Consider the following 7,859-nt stretch of genomic DNA (forward strand, 5'->3'; position numbering starts at 1 on the left):
GCTGAATTCACGCCGAAGGTAGCTTTAAAACGATCTACAAATAAAACTAGTCTGTCAGTGGATAAGATCCTATTCTAGACTGAGAGAAGGCATTATTGTTAGATCTTTCAAAAAGTGTGGAGTAAGTAACGCTCCCAATGGCTGTTAAGACCGTATTACGAAGGTCAGTCAAATATAAGCCGTAATTTTTGTTTTACTCGCCTATTTGTAAACGAAGAGTAATGCGATCTCTCCTCATTGTTGTTTTCGTTTCCAGTGATTGTTCTCCACAGATATAACGTTGTAGTACCATTTCTTCAGTCAGAATTGCCATGTCAGAGCAAGAGTTAGCGTCATGTTTTGCGCAACGCACTCTAATCAAGTTTCTCACAATAGAGGGCATAAAAAAGACTCACTCCTCTGGAACAGGCCATGAAGGCCCAAAGGTACCGACCGGCCGCCGAGTCATCCTCAGCCCACGGGCGTCACAGGATGCGGATATGGAGGGGCATGTGGTCAGTACACCGCTCTCCTGGCCGTATGTCAGTTTCCGAGACCGGAGCCGCTACTCCTCAATCAAGTAGCTCCTCAATTTGCCTCACAAGGGCTGAGTGCACCCCGCTAGCCAACAGCGCTCGGCAGACCGGATGGTCACCCATCCAAGTGCTAGCCCAGCCAGAGAGCGCTTAACATCGGTGATATGACGCGAACCGGTGTTACCACTGCGGCAAGGCCGTTGGCTACAATAGAGGGCATAAAGCCGTCCAAAATTTTGAATAGCCTTGCGGCACAGTTTGGGGAAGACATGCTGAGAAAGACTCGGTATACGCTTGTCTCAAACAGTTTTCACGAGGACGACAAACGCTCATAGACGTCGCCCGAGGACCAGCAAGAGGAGAATATTTGCATTGTTAGCCAGCTTACTGAAGACGATCGTCTAATAACATTACTAAAATTGCTACTGAAGTTGGCATAAGCTACGACAGACTCAGTCGATCCTTACTGACAATCTTGAATTTTTCTCCGCAGAACACAAATTTCATTGCCTTGATGTGTGTAAACAGCTCTGACATGCTACGAAACTGAAGGGGAACATTTTTTGCACCGAACTGTGACCTGCGATGAGACAATGGTGCACCATTACACCCCAGAATCGATTGAAAGCTGCATGGAGGTCGCACCCGCCAAAGCCGAAAACCGTCTCTCCGCGCGAGAGGTTCTTGCTGTTGTCTATTTTGATTTTAAAGAAGTTTCCATCCATTTTTCCCACGAACGTCGTACTGTGAACGCTGCGTCTGCTGCAATCTTTTGCTCAGAACAAAACGTGCATATCGCCATGGAAGGTGCACAGTTCCCGTCCGGGATGTGTCACGCGTCACAACACCACTCGACCTCACACAGCTGCCTGAACTTAAAAAGAAAGCTCCAGTTGTTCTGTAGCACACTTGAACATCTTCCCTACAGTCCGAAATTATCGCCCTGCGATTATCGTTTCTTTGGACCACTAAAGCGAGCAGTGGGAGGTTCAAATGGCTCTGAGCACTATGGGACTTAACATCTATGGTCATCAGTCCCCTAGAACTTAGAACTACTTAAACCTAACTAACCTAAGGACAGCACACAACACCCAGCCATCATCGAGGCAGAGAAAATCCCTGACCCCGCCGGGAATCGAACCCGGGAACCCGGACGTGGGAAGCGAGAACGCTACCGCACGACCACGAGATGCGGGCAGCAGTGGGAGGGGACAGATAAGATAACGATGGCGCTGTCCAAGTATTCGTGCGCAACTGGTTGCTGTCACGACGACGTTCGTTTTAACAAAGGGGATCAAGAAACTGTCCATCCGGTGGGAAAAAAATTTTTCCCGTTCCGGAGACTATACAGAAAAATAAGGTCCTGTGTACGAATTTTTCTGAAACTTGAATAAAGTTATAAAAATAAAATTCCGTTTTATATTTGATTCATCCTCGTACATATGAAGAGGACAATGATGACGACTAAGAGGAAGAAGACGAAGAAGAAGAAGAAGAAGAAGGTAGGTCAGATGACGATTTTCACGGATTTTAAAGTTCAGATTTGTAAAGTAAGACATTCTTTTTTGGTCTGGGTTTGCAAATCTAATAATGAAAATGGTAAAAATGTAAAATTTAAAATATTGTTTAAAAGGTGAAGTGTGCCTTATAGTCCGTAGCGTCTTATAATCCCCAAAATACGGTGTATAGCCTCATAATTTTACAGAGAAGGCAAGGCAAGGTAAAGGAGGAATCATGATATGTAGAATGTCATTACATATTAATACGGATATGAATAATAAAGGGTACTTAGGATAAGCAATTGAATTACATACTATATAACAATTCCGATGCAGAGTAAAACCGCTTTCATTTAAACGTCAGATAATTATTGAATTTATGTAAGTTCCACTGCTCAGCTCTTCTGGACGAGTTTGAAGACGCGCACCGTGAACAAGCGGTGCAGAAAATGAGACCATAACGTGATAAAATTCGTCAAATGTGTTGCGAAATGATCCTATAGAGACTTTTCACGTAATGCGGGACCTTGTATCCATTTTCAGTTGGTTGACACCATCCAGCATCCAGCGGAGCTTCGCTAGTCCAGATACAGTCCGTGGCGCCTAAGTTGGGCGTGCAAGCGACGCCCACCTCCACCCGCACCCCACTCCATTTCCCGGGAATACTGTGGAACGTAGCCTCGACCGCAGGCTTCCCCGGACACAAGTCTCTCGCGAATTTCCTCGGTTTAAATCCCCACGGCCTCTTCCGACCGGCCACAATCGATAATCAGATTAGGGGCTCCGTGAATTGTTTTTAAAGCGTCCGAAAGCGCCTTTTCTCTAAAATACCCACGAGACTCTCTCTTCGGCGTCGTAAATTATGAATGGGTGCCCGCAGTGCTTAAAGTCAAAATCTTTATGTGCCGCCTCGCTCGGCGCCCGTGCTAGGCGCGAGGTTCGCGCAGCCCTACCATTTCGCCGGGGTAGCGGTTGTTATTTCACGGAAATTATTTCCGGACGCGGGTTTTTAGCTCAGTTTCTGCGAAAGGCCGCGTTTCATTAATAATCCCCTCCTCGTTTTGCGGCAGCCGGTAAGATGATTAACTAGCCATCGTTTTCTGAAGTCGGAAAACGGGAAATCAGCGCGGAGGTGATGCTAATTTACTAGCATTTTATTATTACACAGCAATAGTCACCTGTACTTCCAGATCCGTGATGCAGCATTCCTTGATTAGGGAGCTTTTATTTCTTTCACTTCGGGGCAGCTTATAGTCTTTTGTTTAAGTAAAGTGCATTCTGAAGCATCCACAACTGAATAGCACGTAAATTCGTAAACGCTGCTCTTACTGTCTTCGGTTACAGCTACACTTTTAGTAACCATAACGTTAGCTCACCGTCTTTTAAATTTGACGTGTATTTAAATTTGAGACAAGTCATTCCTTCACGAAGAAATTGGCACTGAGGGTTCCCTATGAACTTAATAAAGTGTATAGACAGTTCATCCTTAAGTCGAGAATTTCGACGACTCTTACCTGTTATTGACATTGATAAAATGGTTCAAATGGCTCTGAGAACCTATGGGACTTACTGAGGTCATCAGTACCCTACAACTTAGAACTACTTAAACCTAACTAACCTAAGGATATCACACACATCCATGGCAGAGGCAGGATTCTAACCTGCGACTGCAGTGCTCGAGCGATTCCAGACTGAAGCGCCTAGAACAGCTCGGCCACATCGGCCGGCTGACATTGATACTAACAATATATGGGTCCCAGGGATTCCAAGATTTTCGAGAGTGTTTTAATTTGAAGTCTGAAGTCGGAAAGCAGATTAAAAAAAAAAAACTTTTTTCATGAGATATCATTAAAGATCAACATTTTTAGTATTTTTTGTACTTTACGTGTACTGTGAAACCTTGTTTCTTTCCAAATACTCTACAAGTTTTAATGAGTGACTTTGCGAGTGTCAGAATATAATTGTGATATGAACGTCCTTATTTTTTGACTGTATTAGTTTAGAAGCTTAATATTTTTACACCAACTAAGGACCATATACTTCAGGACGTGACATACATTTCAATTTTATACATCAACCCGTTCCTGAGAAAAAGGTGTCTTAACAGACAGACGGACGGACGGACGGAGACTCGTATAACAAATGACAAAGAAATATTCTTCCTGTGGTGTATTTGCAAATTAATAGCTCCGATATTTTCCCTGTACTTATATTGTGAATCTTTCTCCTTCCCAAATTCCATGATTCTATACCAAGGAGAAGTACCCTACATGTTCCGATAAGTGAGTTTATGAGTATAAAAATATGTGATGTAATTGGCCATATATTATGACCGCAATGACCTAGAATTTCAACTCAACAAGTCTACCCGTTCATGAAAGAAAAAAAAAAAAAAAAAAAAACGTTTTATCGGACAGACAGACAGACAACAAAGAGATCCTATAACGTCCAGCACCCTAAAAATGACCTATGGCTATAGTAGCTACCTCAGTTTCATGTGACAGCTACAGATACTTTAAAATACTGGGTGATCAAAAAGTCAGTATAAATTCGAAAACTTAATAAACCACTGAATAATGTAGATAGAGAGTTAAAAATTGACACACATGCTTGGAATGACATGGGGTTTTATTACAAAAAAAAAAAACCAAATTATTTCTAGACGTGTGAAAGATCTCTTGCGCGCGTCGTTTGGTGCTGATCGTGTGCTCAGCCGCCACTTTCGTCATGCTTGGCCTCCCAGGTCCCCAGACCTCAGTCCGTGCGATTATCGGCTTTGAGTTTACCTATAGTCGCAAGTGTATCGTGATCGACCGACATCTCTAGGGATGCTGAAAGACAACATCAGACGCCAATGCCTCACCATAACTCCGGACATGCTTTACAGTGCTGTTTACAACATTATTCCTCGACTACAGCTATTGTTGAGGAATGATGGTGGACATATTGAGCATTTCCTGTAAAGAACATCATCTTTGCTTTGTCTTACTTTGTCTTACTAATTATTGCTATTCTGATCACATGAAGCGCCATCTTTCGGACATTTTTGAACATTTGTATTTTTTTGGTTCTAACAGAAGCACATGTCATTCCAAGCATGTGTATCAATTTGTACCTCTCTATCTACATTATCCCGTGATTTATTCAGTTTTCAAATTTATACTTACTTTTTGATCACCCGGTACTTACTAGTAAATTAACATTTAACAAAGTAATTAACACAGCTGTAATGTACATAAGACATTTAATAATTTTTTCGTAATGCGGGGCCACAATCATGATATATTTCTTTAAAGTTAGTACCGCCATTAGACTTGTTTATTTACAGTGTTACATTTACACTTACATAATCATGATTTCGACTTCAAAGTGCCACAACCAAGTGTTTTGCCTAAGATGGCATACTGTAAATAAACAACAGTCTAATGGTGGTACTGGCTAAAGAAGTACATAAGATAATTTTATAACAACTACAACGAATTCCAATCGACTATCCGTAGTATCCAGTTGGTAACTGCTTACTCTGCATTTACACTGACTGACAAAAAACATTGAAGCACACAGAAGACATTGTCGGGTATGAACTAACTTCACACACGTACATACCATTGGCGCGGATGTAAATGTGGCAGCTATATCTTACTGTGCTTTAAAACCAACTGCAAGCTGATCAACGAACTTGCAGATGACATGCAACACAGAAAATGTGCTGGAGGAAACGGCGAAAAAATTAGGAACAACGCTGTGACTTAAAAGTAAATAAGAATAAAGGAAAACTCACTGATGGCGACGAAATCGTTTTACGATCTGGTTTGGGAAGTAAAATAAAACAGAAGGGTTTTACATCAAGAAGGACCCACAATCACGTATTGTTCTCCTCGTTGTGTACTTGTTTCAGTTCTGTGCTACACTCGAGCAGCTCTTGGTATATTCCAGGTTTCAACGAGCTACGTTACTTGGCAGTGATACGTATGTCACGTTACACGTACAAACCGTAACATTCATTCTCTTGTTAAACCTGCTACGTACAGGGTGGTCCATTGATAGTGACCGGGTCAAATATCTCACGAAATTAGCAATAGGTCAAACGGATATCAGCTACGTTTTTTTTTAAATAGGAACCTACATTATTTATTACACATTCGTGTAGTATGTAAAGAAATATGAATGTTTTAGTTGGACCACTTGTCTGGCTTTGTGATAGATGGCGCTGTAATAGTCACAAACGTATAAGTACGTGGTGTCACGTAATATTCCGCCAGTGCGGACGGTATTTGCTTCGTGATACATTACCCGTGTTAAAATGGACCGTTTACCAATTGAGGAAAAGGTCGATATCTTGTTAATGTATGGCTATTGTGATCAAAATGCCTAACTGGCGTGTGCTATGTATGCTGCTCGGTATCCTGGACGACATCATCCATGTGTCCGGACCGTTCGCCGGATGCTTACGTTATTTAAGCAAACAGGAAGTGTTCAGCCACATGTGAAACGTCAACCACGACATGCAACAAATGATGGTGCCCAAGTAGGTGTTTTAGCTGCTGTCGCGGCTAATCCGCACAGCAGTAGCAGTAGCATATCCGTTTGACATATGGCAGCGCCATCTAGCGGTCCAACCACACCGCCATTTGGTTTCCCCATCCAAGCTATACGAGTTTGTTTCTTTGTAGTTTTTTTCGTTTGATGCTAAAACTGACATGTGATTACATTTCCACGCAATTTGGGTGCATAGATCCTGAGGAAACAGTACCCAGAACAACCATTCTGGCAGTAATAACGGCCTTGATAAGCCTGGGCATTGAGTCAAACAGAGCTTGGATGGCGTGTACAGGTTACAGCTTCCCATGCAGCTTCAACACGATACCACAGTTCATCAAGAGTAGTGACTGGCGTATTGACACGAGCCAGTTGCTCGGCCTCCATTGACCAGACGTTTTCAATTGGTGAGAGATCTGGACAATGTGCTGGCCAGGGCAGCAGTCGAACATTTTCTGTATCCAGAAAGGCCCGTACAGGACCTGCAACATGCGGTCGTGCATTATCCTGCTGAAATGTAGTGTTTCGCGCGGGATCGAATGAAGGGTAGAGCCACGGGTCGTAACACATCTGAAATGTAACGTCCACTGTTCAAAGTGCCGTCAATGCGAACAAGAGGTAACCGAGACGTGTAACCAATGGCACCCCATACTATCACGCCGGGTGATACGACAGTATGGCGATGACGAATACATGCTTCCAATGTGCGTCCACCGCGATGTCGCCAAACAAGGATGCGAGCATCATTATGCTGTAACCAGAACCTGGATTCATCCGAAAAAATGACGTTTCGCCTTTCGTGCAACCAGGCTCGTCGTTGAGAACACCATCGCAGGCGCTCCTGTCTGAGATGCAGCGTCAAGGGTAACCGCAGCCATGGTCTCCGAGCTGATAGTCCATGCTGCTGCAAACGTCGTCGAACTGTTCATGCAGACCGTTGTTGTCTTGCAAAGGTCCCCATCTGTTGACTCAACGATCGAGACGTGGCTGCACGATCCATTACAGCCATGCGGATAAGGTGCCTGTCATCTCGACATCTAGTGATACGAGGCCATTGGGGTCCAGCACGGCATTCCGTATTACCCTCGTGAACCCACCGATTCCATATTCTGCAAACAGTCATTGGATCTCGACTAACACGAGCAGCAATGTCGCGATACGATAAACCGCAATCGCGATTGTTTACAATCCGACCTTTATCAAAGTCGGAAACGTGATGGTACGCATTTCTCCTCCTTACACGAGGCATCACAACAACGTTTCACCAGGCAACGTCGGTCAACTGCTGTTTGTGTATGAGATATCC

Source organism: Schistocerca nitens, chromosome 1, assembly GCF_023898315.1.
Source record: "Schistocerca nitens isolate TAMUIC-IGC-003100 chromosome 1, iqSchNite1.1, whole genome shotgun sequence".
In the NCBI taxonomy this organism is placed as follows: domain Eukaryota; kingdom Metazoa; phylum Arthropoda; class Insecta; order Orthoptera; family Acrididae; genus Schistocerca; species Schistocerca nitens.